This window comes from Phoca vitulina, unplaced genomic scaffold (assembly GCF_004348235.1).
Source record: "Phoca vitulina isolate PV1807 unplaced genomic scaffold, GSC_HSeal_1.0 scaffold6, whole genome shotgun sequence".
Classification (NCBI taxonomy): domain Eukaryota; kingdom Metazoa; phylum Chordata; class Mammalia; order Carnivora; family Phocidae; genus Phoca; species Phoca vitulina.
Window position 1 is genome coordinate 68,299,571 of NW_022589709.1, and position 15,236 is coordinate 68,314,806.

At 37.4% G+C, this 15,236-nt stretch overlaps 1 protein-coding gene across 5 annotated transcripts in view; it reads left to right on the forward strand.

Annotated features, from left to right (window-relative positions):
- Positions 1 to 15,236, forward strand: part of JAKMIP2 (janus kinase and microtubule interacting protein 2) — a 157,351-nt gene that overhangs the window by 9,731 nt on the left and 132,384 nt on the right. Inside the window, exon 2 of one of the 5 annotated variants that reach the window (XM_032404420.1) lies at positions 2,702 to 2,769. The exons of the other annotated variants lie outside the window; for them this stretch is intronic. The gene's annotated coding sequence lies outside the window, so the exon portion shown is untranslated. The remainder of the gene's footprint in view (positions 1 to 2,701; positions 2,770 to 15,236) is intronic. 5 annotated transcript variants of the gene reach the window in all.

The window sequence follows — 15,236 nt, forward strand, 5'->3', positions numbered from 1 at the left end:
CCCAGATTATATTATTTTAACATTTTAAAAAAACACCTGAGTATCTGCCTCCTCTTAGAAAGTAAGAAAATCTGGGGCACCTGGGTGGCTCAGTCGGCCAGGTAGCTGACTCTTCTTGATTTTGGCTCAGGTCATGATCTCGGGGTGTTGGGACTGAGCCCTATATGGGGCTCCACACTCAGTGGGGAGTCTGCTTGAGGATTTCTCTCCCTCTCTCTCTGCCTCTCTATCTCTCAAATGAGTAAATAAATCTTTAAAAAAAAAAAAAGAAAGAAAGAAAATGTGGCATCACTAGGCCCACATCTCTTCATGACAAACACATCTGGAGTTGGGTAATGGGTGTTCTTCCTGGTGAGTCTTGTGCTCTACAGTGTGTGCTTCATTGACTCCCAAGCCTCCTGCCCCTTCATTTGATTCACTTTAACTCTTTGGCAGTTGAGGCAATTGGGGTCTTAACTCTTATTTAGCCCATTTTCATTTCACTACACCATGTTATTTCCAGTAAAACATGGTTTTTGTTCTTCAGGGAAATATCCAGATTTCATTAATATAGAAGCTGAAAATGTAAAAAATGACCCAGCAGATAAGCATTTGATAAAAATAAACTATCTCTGTGAACTTTAATGCTGTTGATCTGGTTTTTGGGCAATCACAATGACACAATGATAATTTGCAACTTCAAGTGTTTCCTTTTATGCTCCAACAATTATTCAACTTTTTTATAATTAGTAAGCTAAGACATTTTTTCACAATATGTGTTTAAAACTTTATTTTATAAGTTACAAAGAACTTTTGATACTTCAAATTCTCACAGACATACAAGTAGAGAAGATGTTGTATATTATGTTACATTATTTGATATTACATTATATTATTTATAATCATCCTAAGAGTAAAGTTCAAAGTGTCTACTTGTGCTTAGTTAGCATCACCTAATGACTAATTGAAAAGTATGGAACTCAAATCCAGATTTCTTTACTTCAGAAATTTTTTTCTGTTAAGATCCAGTCCCAAACAACCAAATGATATATCAGTCACATGAATCAGGGCCAAAGAATTATGACATGATCTGACTTGGCCTCTAAGCCCTAATTCAGGTGCTAAGTAACTTAAGGTCTTTGGTTCTTCCTCCCAGGTTCTTCTTTTCACATATAATCTAGGTGTGTGTGTCTGTATCTGGAAACAACTAGATAAATCAAGAGCTTTGGGCGGGGGTATGAATAAATAGTTCCCACGTGTGTATCATCATCATCATCATCATCATCATCATCATCATCATCACTAACACTACAAGAGCTTAAGTGAAGTTCAGAGACTCCGGTCCCTGTCCAAAAGGAACTTATATTTTTATAAGGAAAAAGGGTCAAATTTAATAGAACGTTAGCACCTGTTAACACACAGAATGTGTAACTAGCCCCACCGTTGCCAGCAGAAGTCTGCTCTGTTTTTGTGAAGTGACCACTATAGCTTCTAGCTAATAAGCCTGAACTCTGGATGCACATGCTGATGAGGATGGTTTTGAATCAATATTTAATCCTACCTTTCTCTCCCAAGGTATATCTTTCATTTGATGAGCCAAATGCAATAATGTTCCCATTAACAAATAAAAATTATTGAGGCATATTGATCTACTTTTTAGACTGAATTTGGATTTAAAAATGTCTAAAAAAATTACTTTCAAAACATATTTTGACATTAATGTCAGTGGTTACTGTGTTGTTTTTTGTTTTACTACTTTGCCTAGATGCCAAGCATTGCACTAAAGTCATCCCATACCCCGCACCAACATGCTTTCAAGAAAGTAATAGTATTCCTATTTTATACAAAATGAAACTAAGGTTTATTGAGATAAAGCAACGTAATACTTTCTCAAGATTATCTAACTAGTGACTGCTGGAAGCGGACTCTGAACCCAAGTATGTCAGATTCCTATCCCAGGTCGCTCTTAACTGATATGCTAATTAGTTCCCTTTTGTAATGAAAATTTGATTCTGCTCCTGAAAATTAAAGCGAAGAGAAAGGCAAATATATTTTAATGTTATTGTTGTTGTTAAATATTAATCAAGACCCAATTCTTGCTAAGTAAAGGATAGCAACACTCTGCAAAAATATATTCAAGAACAAAGTCCATATAACCAATTTCCTCAGTGAAGAAAGAAAACAAGGGAGGGATGGAATGAATCCCAGTCCTATTATAAACCATGTAGAGATTTTGTGTTTAAGTAACTATTTGATCATGCATGAGTTGTGTGTATTTGTACAATATAGTCTGGGATTCTCTTTTTAAAGCAAAATTTTAAATAGGCATTAAATGTATTTTAATAAAAGAAAATTACCTAGTTTTCCTTCCTACTTTTTTCAAGTAACAAAGGAGCAAGAAAACATTTTGTGCTGTGTTTCCACAGTTCTGTAAACTATGAACATTTTCTTTTCCTCTAAAGAGATTCAGAGAGCAGTTTTACAGGAATTTATCTCTGGAAAAAAAAATCCCCAAGTGCAAAATAGACTGAGCAGCACAAATCCCAGAACTTAATGCTATGAACAATACAGTTTCTGTGCTCTTATAGTTCATGGTGCTAAAATTCATGCAACATAAGACTTTTTTTTTTCAATTTTTGCTTATAGTGAATAGCAGGAGTTTTGACAAGAATAGGTTTGGGTGACAAAACACTGAAACCTTGATTTATCTGTCTCTGTATAGATCCAATATATATGACAAAGGAACTGTGACCTACCCCAGCTGTGGAATACAAAGAGGCCCTTCAAACAGTATGTTGTAGAAAAAGGTTTAGTAACATAGAACAATATGTAAGATATGTCTTTTAAGTTAAAAGCTCAAAAATCAAAAGAGGGAATTTGATCCCAATTTTATGAAAAGAGAAAAAAATATGCAAACACATATATGTTTTTTAAAAGACTAAAATAGTGTACATCAAAATATTAACAAGAATTAATTCTGGGTGGTGACTTTATGAAAAATTTCTTCATTGAGTTTTTTATGATTTCCAAATTTACTAAAATGTATTTTACTTATTTAATTAGCAAAATGTAAATTTTTTAAATGACAGATTTTGTCATCAAAATCGGTAAAACATCCATAAACCCAAATATTTAACTATCTGAAGTGACTCTGCAGGGCTTCTGGAACATGGAAGATTTGCTCTCTCTGGATCAGAGGTTCCAAACTGGTGTCTACATACAACAACAGTGTTCTGGTGAGCCGCAGAGAGAAGGGAATGGCTAAGAGAACAAGATACAGGCTCTCTACACAGAATACCCACTGGATGTCCTCCTCCTAAAGTTTTGAGAACAAAATCGTGTCACAAAATAGTTTGAAAACTCAATGATATAATTGATAAAGTTGATATTCTATGTGCCAAATACCTAATTTCTTTAAAAGCTAAATTTTTCAATTTTCACTTGGATATTCATCTTATTGTCATAGTCTTGAGTGGTTTTAGTTCACAGTAGTTTATTAGACTCAGTATTAATAGGACAGAACTCCAAGCTTAACTCCATGTGATTCAGTCATAATTCATTTTTATTGGAAACCTTAAACAAGGATTATTATAGCATTCTTTTTTTTTAAGATTTATTTATTTATTTTAGGGAGAGAGAGAGAGAGAGAGAGAGAGAGTGAGTGAGAATGTGAGCTGGGTGAGGGGCAGAAGGAGAGAGAGAATCCTCAAACAGACTACCCCCTGAGTGCGGAGCCCAACGCTGGGCTCCATCCGAGGACCCTGAGATCATGATCTGAGCTGAAATCAAGAGTGGGACAGTCAACCGACTGAGCCACCTAGGTGCCCCTAGATTGTGTATTTTAATATTATGTGAGCAAACCTATCTCAGTGATGAATCTTAAGGTAACTCAAATATCTTGTTTCTTATGTGAATTACTAAGTAATGGTTACCTATTTTTCTTCATGACATCACCTGGTAAACCTGTTCAATTAAAAACTAGGGATATATTTGAATATTTTGAATTAAAATGGAACTTGAATATTTTCTTCAAACTGAATGCAAATGAGTGTTCTTTAGATTTGTGGTCAGGCTTTTAATACAAAGAAATACTTAAATTTAAAAATAATTCTAACACCTATGATGTATTCTCTCAGGTGTATATGTGGAGGAGTAGAGAGTGGGAAATCTACAAAGATGAGTAAGACTCATTCTTAAAAGTATATAGTAAAGCAGTAAGCACTTAGACACTAAAATCATGCCAAGAGACACAGCGACTTTATCAGAACGTGAGAACATTTGCAAATTGGGTATCAAACGTGAACATCTAACCAAGAAAACTTGGTTAAGAACATCAATCAAGGAGCACAAATGAAGAAAGACAGCAAATTCACGAAGATTGAGTTTATGGACCTGGAAGTGTGGGAGGGGCATTGTACTCTGCCTTTTCCTTGAAGTTAAAAAAGAATGTTACAGCGACAGGGAATCAAGCCACTACTGGCCTTTATCAGAGAATAATGCAGAATATGGATTTTCAAAGTGAAGCAAAACAAAACCACATAAACCAAGCACTTTGCAGCAAATATTTTCTTGCTGGACTCAGAATTCCAGCATACCTGAAACTTTTTCACTTGGGATGTATTAGGAAAGAGACCATAAGACAAGTATGGAATGACCGTTAAATCCCGAAGAGAAAATCATGAATGGCTTTCTAAAGTTTTTTTTTCCTGTTTGAACCCTTCGTGGCAGTCAATCTAATGAGGCGATGTGCACAGTAAGTACTGGGAAACATGTTAGATACATTGATTCCAGTTACACAGTCAAGGGACTCTTTTCATTATTATTTTTTTCTGTATTTAATGCATAAAAAGCATCCCAGAAAATGAGGAAAAATATAAATCCAGAGGGGAAAGGTCATTGAGTATTTGATGAGAGTATTGATTCTGATTTGCCTGCCTTCACATTGTTTTCCCTTTTTTGAGCTGTGATTATTACTACTCCAACCTCTGTATTAAATAATCTGTAAATTTTCTCCCTTTCTGTGCATAGTCAAATGCCACTCAGGCAGAAACCTATAAAACCCTGGCAAATCTCTTAAACTCCTTATTTCCCTGTAAGTAAAAGGAAAGTCAGCCGGAAACCTAGAGGTTTAGGAGTCTGTGACTGCCCATCATGTTTTCTGTCGGTCTTGTGTCATAATAAATACTTCCCAAGATAATATAGCAGTATTGGCTTTTGATCATTTTCCTCCTTCACTGTGTACGTGTGTGTGTGTGTGTGAAAGAGAGAGAGAGAGAGAGAGAGATGTTGACATTCAACTCAGGAAACAACTCATTAAATCCAAGCCATACAGCTTAAAAGACATATAATTTGGTATGCTGCTGGACTAATTAGTCAGTCCAGTGCATAAAGATACTGTGTTTACTTTTTCTTGATTTCAACCCAGATGCTTCATCTAATAATTGCCAATGTTCAAGCACAAGGTAAATGATTGATTGACAGAGATGTTATTAAGAGGGTTTCTAGGTTATTTAAAGGGTTATATTTGATTATATTTAAAGTCTCTTTCCATTTGACATTATGAATGTGTGGTAAATAGACCCCTCAGGCAGGAACATTCTCTGGCACATAAAATATTTGCTCTCACACATTCGGAAAGTCACTTTCTAGATTTTTCTTTTTAGAGATCATGTTGGAAGCCCAGTTTGCATTTGTGTGGTATTTATTTTTTATCTTTATTTATTTGTTTGTTTGTTTTTTGTGGGCAGCAAAGCAAGGTTTATTGTACGATAGCAAAGTGATAATACAAAGCTCCTGAGGAGGGAGGGGACCCAAGAGGGTTGCCCAACATTTGTGTGATATTTTAATCAAGGTATAAATATAGCTGTACTTGAAAGAAAAAATCAAATGAAAGGATACAGGATTATCTTTTTTATTCCCTTCCATTTTTCAGGACATGTTTTGCTGTTGTAAAAAAATTAGAGAATCCCTTGACTTGACAAGGATTCTTTTCCCACAGTTTTGTATGGGAGTATTGTTTAGGTATTTTTTTAGGATGAACCATTGTGCCGCTGTGAAAGCACAAACCTGGGATTCAGAAATCACAAGTCTAATCTCTGCTTAGCTAACAACTAGCTGGGTGACGTGAACACGTATCCTGTCCATTAGCGTTTTTGGTTTTTCCAATTGTAAAAAGAGAGAGAAAGGATATCACCTCCTTTTTTTTTTTCCCTGTTGCTACCCTTGAAAGGAGAAAAAATAAGTAAGGAATAGAAGGGTTTTCTTAATTCCTTTGCATTCAGGTGTGTCAGTGTATTTGCAGACTGACTGAAGGAATCTTCTTCTGAATTTGGAAGTCCTTCTATTTGCCCTTTTATTTGCCTCTAGTAGTGAGTATTTATGGACCTGACTTATTTCCCCCACTAGCCGACAATCGCCTTGATGAGGGCAGTAGGGGAGGAGAGAGAGTGAGAAAAGAAGGGGGACACAGAATCCTAAGGAGTAAATCAGAATTCAGGAAGGGGTGACGGAATTGCAGATGGCACGAAAACACAGCTTAACCTTTGAGTTTGTAATATCTGACTACAAAATGTAAAATTGCCTTCACTGGTTGGAATATAGTGAAAGTCTGGTGAATGAACATTGCAGATGGCATGTGTTATCAACGTTTTAAACATTACAGATTAAACAATTTTTTTAATGACATGGAAAGATGTCTAGAGTACATTTAGTAAAAACATAGACCTAACAGCACTGTGTCTGTTAAAAATGTGTTCATATGTGCATGGAGAAAAAAGTCCTGCAGGAAATAAAATATAAAAAGTGTTAAGTGATAGAAATATAGGTGAATTTAATTTTTAATTTGAATTTTCTGTTGATCAAGGCTTCCTAAGTTTTTCCCAATGAACATTTATTACTTGGTTAAAAAGAAAGGAAGCAAACCAAAAAGACTTTTTGAAGTTGCCTTTACCTGAACACTTTTGGTAAGTTCCTGATGGATATTAGGTAGGTGAAAAGGCAGAGCTCATATTCTTTCATATTAGGGCAAATGATTTCATTGTTACTTTTTTTAAAATGTGAATTAAAATAATTATCAACTGGGGTGCCTGGGTGGCTCAGTCGATTAAGTGACCGACTCTAGGTTTCTGCTGAGGTCATGATGTTAGGATTGTGAGATTGAGCCCCAAGTAGGGCTGTGGTGTGCTTAGCTCTGAGTCTGCTTGAGATTCTCTGCCCCTCCCTCCCATGCCTGCTCTTGCGCGAGCGCGCGCCCTCTCTAGGATAAATAAATAAAATCTTAAAAAAAATAACTGTCAACCATAAGTAAATGCAGGGAATGAAAACCCTAGGAATTAGACGAACCAAATGAAGACCAGCAGCAGGGTCCTGTCAGTATTAAAGTGGAGTGATACTGAAGGAACAGCCCCAAGATCATGTCAAGCAAAGCAAAGTGATTATGTCATCATCAACAATTAAAAAGAGTTTTCTTAATGTTCTTTGTACTAGTAGTTATGCAAATTAATATTGGGGTCATTTCTTTTTTTGAAAATATGACCAATTGGTTTATATTCACAGATCGTTTCCTTAATTTAAAAAATGAATTCTGATAAACCATTATTGTCATCTATTAGTATTTATTCAGTACATACTCATACTGTGATTCTTCTTAGTCATTCTGCTTCTTTTTTAAATGTATCCCCTATGAGCATTGCTCTTTCCATAAATTATAGATCAGTTGCTTAGTTTCATTTGTCATTTTTGCTTAATTTTATTCAACTTCTCTACCATTTATTTGTGTCTTTGCTTCCGCATTCCCCATCCCTCCCACCCCCTTTCAATGTCTTCTTTCCTCACTTTGTTTCTGTGACTTATCCTAGACACCCAGTATGTAAGATCCAATAATTAGGCCAATCTTTCACCAGCAGAGTAATCTGGAGCACTCAGATCTCCCCTAGTCTCAATTCCTATCCTATTTGCGATCACTACCACACTGTTTAGCACATAATTGTTCTCCTTGTTTCAGATGTTCTCATTTTGTCTCCACATCTAAATTGAAAGGCTGTTGAAGAATTTACAGTCCTCCTCCTTCTGTCAGAAGTGGAGGGAAACCTCTGTTTTATGAGTGAATCCTGTATGGCATATACCATGGCATCCTGGGTGTTTTGCATGTTTTACCATTAATGCCTGATAACTACTCTGTTAAGTGGGTATAAATATTCTCCTATGTCATGGGATGAGAGTGAACCTGAGAGAGGTTTACTTTGCTGAGGCCACACAGCTGGTTACAGCTGTCTGCCTCTGCATCTCTAAACATTTTGCATACCACCATATTGTCTGACGGATAACAAGTCACTTTATGTGATAGGTCACTTATAATTTTATTTAATTTTCTACTTTTCCATACTCTTGATTTGTTTGACATAAGTGAGGGAAAATGTAATGATAGAAACATTAAATATAGTCAACTTTCAGTCATTTGCTTTTAAATAGCGTTCCCTCTTCCTACCAAATTTTTCTTTCCCTCTTCCATGATATTTTTTGACTCACCAAAACTACATTCAACCTAAAAGTGCCCAATTCATTAACTGTTCCTGTAGCCCAGGAACCATGTTAAAGACATGGATACATGGATAAGCTCTCTCTATTCCCTGCGTGTAAGAATGACCTTCTCTCTAGTTCATTTTGAGATTCCTTTCTGCCTCTAAATTAAAAATATTCTCCCAGCTGTGGAGGCATCAGGCTTCAGAGACAAAAGGCACTGAAGAGGAAGCAGTGATTCCAAACTTACTTCCCTGCAGTGCCTCTCGGATCTTCAGAAGCCTGTGGTAACCTGACCCCAGCAGGAGACAGCAGAACAGAGTATTTATGGAGAGAATGCTGAGTAGGAAAAGGCTCCCCTTCAACTGTGTTAGCTTAGCAGGAAGCTAGACAAGACAGCCTCAGAGCCCATCCCAAATTAACCAGCACATTCCCACACCTCTTCTGCCCTGCTGTGTTCCTCTTTTTCAGCGAGATAAATTGGGTTTCCTCTTCCCATTAATGCAATGTGAAGAACTGAAAGGGAGTAATTTAAAGCAAGCAACAAAGATCCTAAAGGAAGCTGTCTGAATGCATCAATCCAGGCTATTCTGTCTCTTTGTTTTCACAAAGTTCTCCTTCGCTTCCCAGAATTCAGATGGAATTGCAGGAGCAAACAAATGGCTGCCAGTAATAGTCTGCGGTCACTTGCCTCTTGTTACAGATAGTCAAGACATGGTAGAGCTAAGATTTAGTTCAGGGCTAGAGATTTTTACACACATATATTACTCTTTAAAATGGTTGTGTTTTCATCCTGATACTCTACTGGCAAGAGTTTCCAGGGGAACACATTTCTAGAAGACAACTTGGCAATTAATATCAAAAGCCTTAAATGACATACCCTTTGACCTAGCAATTATGCTATTAAGATCACTTTATCATTTGTCATCAGCATGACTTATACTACCAAAAAATTGGAAACAACCTGGTATGGACTGGATTGTGTTTGCCTCATATCCATATGTTGAAGCCTTAACCCCTAATGTGACATATAACGTGACATATTTGGAGTTAAGCCCATTAGGATTAATTAGAATTAAAGTCATTAGAGTGGGACCCTAATCCAATATGAGTGGTGTCTTATTAGAAAAAGGGACAAAGAGGAAAGGCGATGTGAGGACACAGTCAGAAGGCGAGGATTCTGGCATCAAAGTGCCTTGGTTTGAGTCTTAGCTCTCTGAATTAGCTGTGTGGCTCTAGATAAGTTACTTAACCTCTCTGTGCCTCAGAGTCCTCATATGTGAAATGGGAATGATGCTACCTGCATAATCAATCTTATTTTGGGAGTTAAATGTGTTAATATTTATAAAATTCTTAGAACAGTACTGGTACATAACAAGACCGTATAGGCATTTATTAACTCTAAGAAGAATTAATACAGTGGCTGGTGTATAGTGTTTATCATCAAGAGCACCACACTGTCAACATATAGTAGTCCAGGTATTTTGTATATATTGGAAACAACTGTATATTTGTCAACTCTTTTCTTGCTGTGTAACTAGTAAGAACGCCTTGATTTAGGAGCTTTTTTGAGAACCTCTTACATGAATTTTTTTTAAGATTTTATTTATTTAGTTGAGAGAGAGCGTGCATGAGAGAGAGAGAGCAGGAGCAGGGGGAGGGGCACAGGGAGAGGGAGAAGCATGCTCCCCCCTGAGCAGGGAGCCTGATGTGGGGCTCAATCCCAGGACCCTGGGATCATGACCTGAGCTGAAGGCAGATGCTTAACTGACTGACACACCCAGGTGCTCTGAGAACCTCTTACTTTATAAAATTCTGTTTACTATAAATACAGATACTAAGGGACACTAAAAGAAGAAGATTCTCCCCAGTGCCCTTATTTAACTCTTTAATTACTCCTATTTCCTTCCCGCCTGCCTAATACTTACACGAGGTCATAGTTCTACCATATGTATGGGCCTCCTACCTTTCACAGTCAAAGGGTGCCTGTGCCTGTGGAGGCCAGAGTGGAGCTCCTCTCCCCTTCTCAAGGTCTTGGCTCCTGCAGTTGTGTTCTCTTTTTCCTGGATCATCCATTTCTTCCTCTCAACTATACTACTCACATCAGCATACGATACTCTCTTACATCTCTTTTGACTTCAACATCTCCCTTAATCACTGCCTCATTTATATTCTGCCCTTCCCAGCAATACCTGTTGAGCTGTTTCTCAGTGCTGCCTACACCTACTCATTACACACCTTCTCCTTAACCAGCTCTAGAGGGGCTTCCAATCCCGTCACTGCCCTGGGACTGCATTTAAATTCCAGTGACCACTGAGATGCCAAATTCTAGTCATTTAGTCCTTTTCTTATCCTGACCTTTTTATATCTTGATGTCTCAGGTAAGGCTTTTGACCTCTCCGATTAGATTCTCCAGTCCCTTATGGGTTTTCCCTTTGTGGTTTCTATTACTACACACTCACTGATTATTTCTCCTGTTTCCCTGGCTCCCTCTGTTCTTGTGGCTGGTCCCTTTTCTACTTCTCACCTCTAAATATTGGAGTTCAGGCTCCATCCCAGATCTCCTCCAGCTGTCTAGCTACATTCCCCCGGGGTCGTTTCACAAATTCTCATCTCGAGGATGACAACACCATTTCCGGTCCTACTTCCTGGAAGTCCAGATTCAGTCACCTATTTAACATCTCCACTAATGTGTTTACTAGTTTTTCGTATTTAACAGGGACAAAGTAGAACTCTTGACTTATGTGCCTGTCACACTGAGGACAAGCTCATCCTTCCCCAGTCTCTGTTGTAGTAAATGGCATTAATATGCTCTAAATTTCTAAAGCCAGTTTATGGAGCTGCTTTTGGTTTCTTTCTTTCTCTGATACCACGCATCCAATCTATTAACATTTGTATAATTTTAACTCCAAACATTCCCTAAATTGGCTTACTTTTCCATCTCTATTTCTTCCTAGTTGAAGCCACCAGCTTCCTACTGGAACCACCTTGCTAACCCACTGGTGGGATTGCCTGCCTCTCTCCCCTCCTCACAGAAAGCAGAGCAATCTTTTTAAACATAAACCAGATCACAATTTTCACTTTAGAGCCATCGAATAAAGACAGCCTCCTTGTCAAAGTTTATATAGTCCTACAAATTGACCTCACACACCTCTTAATTGTCAAATTCTACTAGTCTTTTACTCATGTGCTCCCCTTTCTGTTTCTTAAACACGCTCTTGGAATGCTCTTCTCTCTTAATTTAAAGAGGGGTTAAAAATATATGCTGGATGAATGCCCTAGACTAGGGTTCACAGAAGCATTTCCCCATGTGACTGTATGGTCTATCTTTAATCATTAATTTCATTGATATACCATCTCACCCAGGCAGCCCCGAATAACATTTTAATAGGTAAATTTGTCCTTAGAAGTTAAGTAACACATGATATAGCTTATGCATGAGTTTAAAAAAAAAACAAAACATGGCTTATATTTTGAAAAGAAAAACAAGTTAATCACTATTAGTATTTGATACATTCCAGAAAAGAAAAAGTAAAAGCAGATCCTGCGGGTTATGGGTTGATAAGTATATATAAACTTTTGCATTAATTGATATATATATATATAAATCAAATATATTTATGTCAAAATCACATCTATTTTATCAAAAATCATGAGAATGCTTTTCAGAATGGTATGGATGGATACTAAGCCTCGCAGTAAGTGCATTATCATCCCAGGATTTTTAAAAATTGCTACCAGCATAAACTAATATATGTTGAATTCTTACTACTTGGTAGACGCTTTGCTAAGTGTCCACATGCCTTATTTCATTTCATTATGTTGCCCTGGGAGGTAGATATTATAGATATTATTATTATTATTACTCATGTCATAAAAAAGGAAACTGGGCCTAGGGAGTACATAACTAGATTACAGAACTAGGCCCAGGTTAAGTGGCAAGGGCTGGATTCATCCCATGGGTATGTTGTCCTATCTGACAGCAGAGCCACTGGGGTACTGTACCTGACTTGGTTGATTTCAGTAGTTCTCTTGTCTTGTGAAAGCTATAATTTTTCAAAGGTCGTCTTCAGATTTTTATGAAGATCTAAGAACAAGTTTAATCTTATAGGTAGAGAGAGTAAGATGTCTCCCTAATGCCACATCACAGTCTCTGCTCTGCTTTCAAAATCAGGAACTAAGGCAATGACTTCATTTATGAAGACTTTCCCTACCCTGAATAGTCCACTCCACTAGAGAAGAGATTTGTATATAATTGGTATTCTTCGTCCCAGTGGCTACTTCTGTCCCTTATCCCTTAGGTTCTTCATTTTTGGTAGTAATATTTTCTATGAATGGAATGTGTCTTACCTGGGTGTAATCACTTTACACAGCATATAAGCCAACCTTGACCCAGCACTATGCCCCCTCTTTCCTTCATGCCTCCAAGTACCGATAAATAAATTAGCTTTGTCATGATCAGCAGTTGTAATTCACAGAAACTCTCTTATTTTTCTCTATAAAAACCAGTTTCCTTAATCAAAAAGAATAAATTAGAGCATTTATGTCAAATTCTGCTAGTCTCTTCCTCATGTTCATTGAACATAGCATAAATTAGGGATGAGACTAAGTATTTACTGAGTACCTACTATAAATGGACAGTCTCTAGCACAGTTTGCTGAACACATGAAGCACTGTCATTATTCTTTCTTGTCTTCCTTGTTCTGCTTCCCTACCCTGTGCATTTCTGGTGTTTTGTTCACTGTTGCTCACCTGTGTTAACAGATGGCAAAATCTAGAAGTAGCAGCCGTCACAGGAGAAGGGTAGAGCACTCATTGTTTATGTTGACAAGTCCTATTGCAGGACAAATGTGTGCAGCCCTGGGCTTCTTTGGAGACTTTAGATGACAGCAGGTGCCTGTCCACCCTCCTTGTCTCCTCTCCGTCTCTGTTCTCCCTTTACCTGTCCCCAGCCTCCATTCAGGGGCGAAGAGTTCCCAGAAGCAACTACCTTAAAGAGATTTATTAGGTCTTGTTTGCAAAGCTTTTTCAAATCCTCAAACAAAAAGAAAAATAAATACAACATAACATGTTGGACAAGTTTTTTTGTTTCATGTTTTATAACCATGGGAACTTTTCATGAACAGAGCCTTTCTGAATAGCTCAGAAAGTAAAGTGTGCAGTAATTCTAAAGCTAAGTGGTTAGAATGTTCTAATCTCTGCACGTACCAGGGTAAGGGGTGAGGGCAAGAGCCTCCCTGTTGTTTTTTATTGACCTTTACTGACAAATGATTTTTCCTGTAAAGATAACACAAATGCAAATTGTCTTTGATAGAATTCTTCTATAACATGCTTTAAAAAGTAATTCTTTCAAAGCATTGTACTTCCATTTAATTCACTCTAGTTGAAATATTAGTGATCACAGTGACTGTTCCTTTTTAAAAAACATTTAAATATTCATAATGGACCCTTCCCTTTGCAGTGATACACTTACCTGTTTATGATACTTTCATATGGACGTTTGTAGGTAACCTGTGTTCTTCTTTGTTAAAGTAGTATATAGTATATACACATACGTAGATTCATTAAATGAGCTAAGTTCTCATTGTAGATTAGAATTGGAATAGGTTCAATACACTGATACTGGGGTATCAGTCATGCTCAGATCCGCCAGCCATTAAACGCTTGTACATGGACTAGTCGTAAAAAGAAAAGTTACTCAGGCTTGGTTAATTTCAAACAATTAGCAAAAACAGATTACAGAGGCACTGGGAAGAATCATGTTTATTGTCAGGTTAAACCTTACCGGGAACATCCATGTATGAGTATAACGGCTGGCATTGCTACTGTGTCTTAACGTCCTCCTTTTCCTCTCATTGTCACACTTTGCCTGGGTGCAGGGGATCTCTCCCTTTTTATGGCTCCTAAATCTATGTTTTCAAGAAAAGATTTTATATTACCAATTATTTCTTTGACTTATCAACTTGAACGTCCATGGACCTGCCCCTTATATCCCAAATTTCACGTCAATACCTAACCAGTTATTCAAGCCAGATTCCCTAGTGTCATCCATGGTACCTCTCCTTCATCACTCCAATCAGTCATTCTGAAATCATGTTGATTCTCCCTCCACAGCATCTTTATACATCCTTGTCTTTTTCTTTGTCATCACCGCCAGTACCTGAGTTTAGACCATCATCATCTTTTGTCTGGACTATTTCAATAAACTTTAAATAACTTCTAGCATTTGGCTTCTCCAAAGCTGCTCCAGAGCTCCTGGGTTTATCTGATGAGCTCATTCTTGATCACATTATTCTGGTCCTTTCAAGCATCCAGAGTCCTTGCTTGCCTGTGGAGTAAAGCTCCAACTCTGTAGTCTTAAAGTCTGGACCCAGTTTATAAGTCTTATATTGAAATTTTCCCAGCTGCTCCTTACCTGTACCTCCCACCCCAACACACACGAATGCAAGCTATCTTCTACTTACAATGGGCTAATTGCTAATCCTCACACAATTCTATTTTTTGTCTACATGCTGCTTATCCTGCTTGGTGATAGAATATAATGTCTAAAAGCCCAGGCTTTCAAGTCATACGGACATGAAATAGTCTGCAAGTTTTGTCAATAACTAGCTGTGAGGCCTGGCTACGTGATTTTACCTTTCTGGAACTCAGTTTCTTAACCTGAAAAATGGGAATGTAAAACAAGTTTAATTTATTGGATAGCTGTGAAGAATGAGGTGTAAGTGCTCAGCACAGTACCT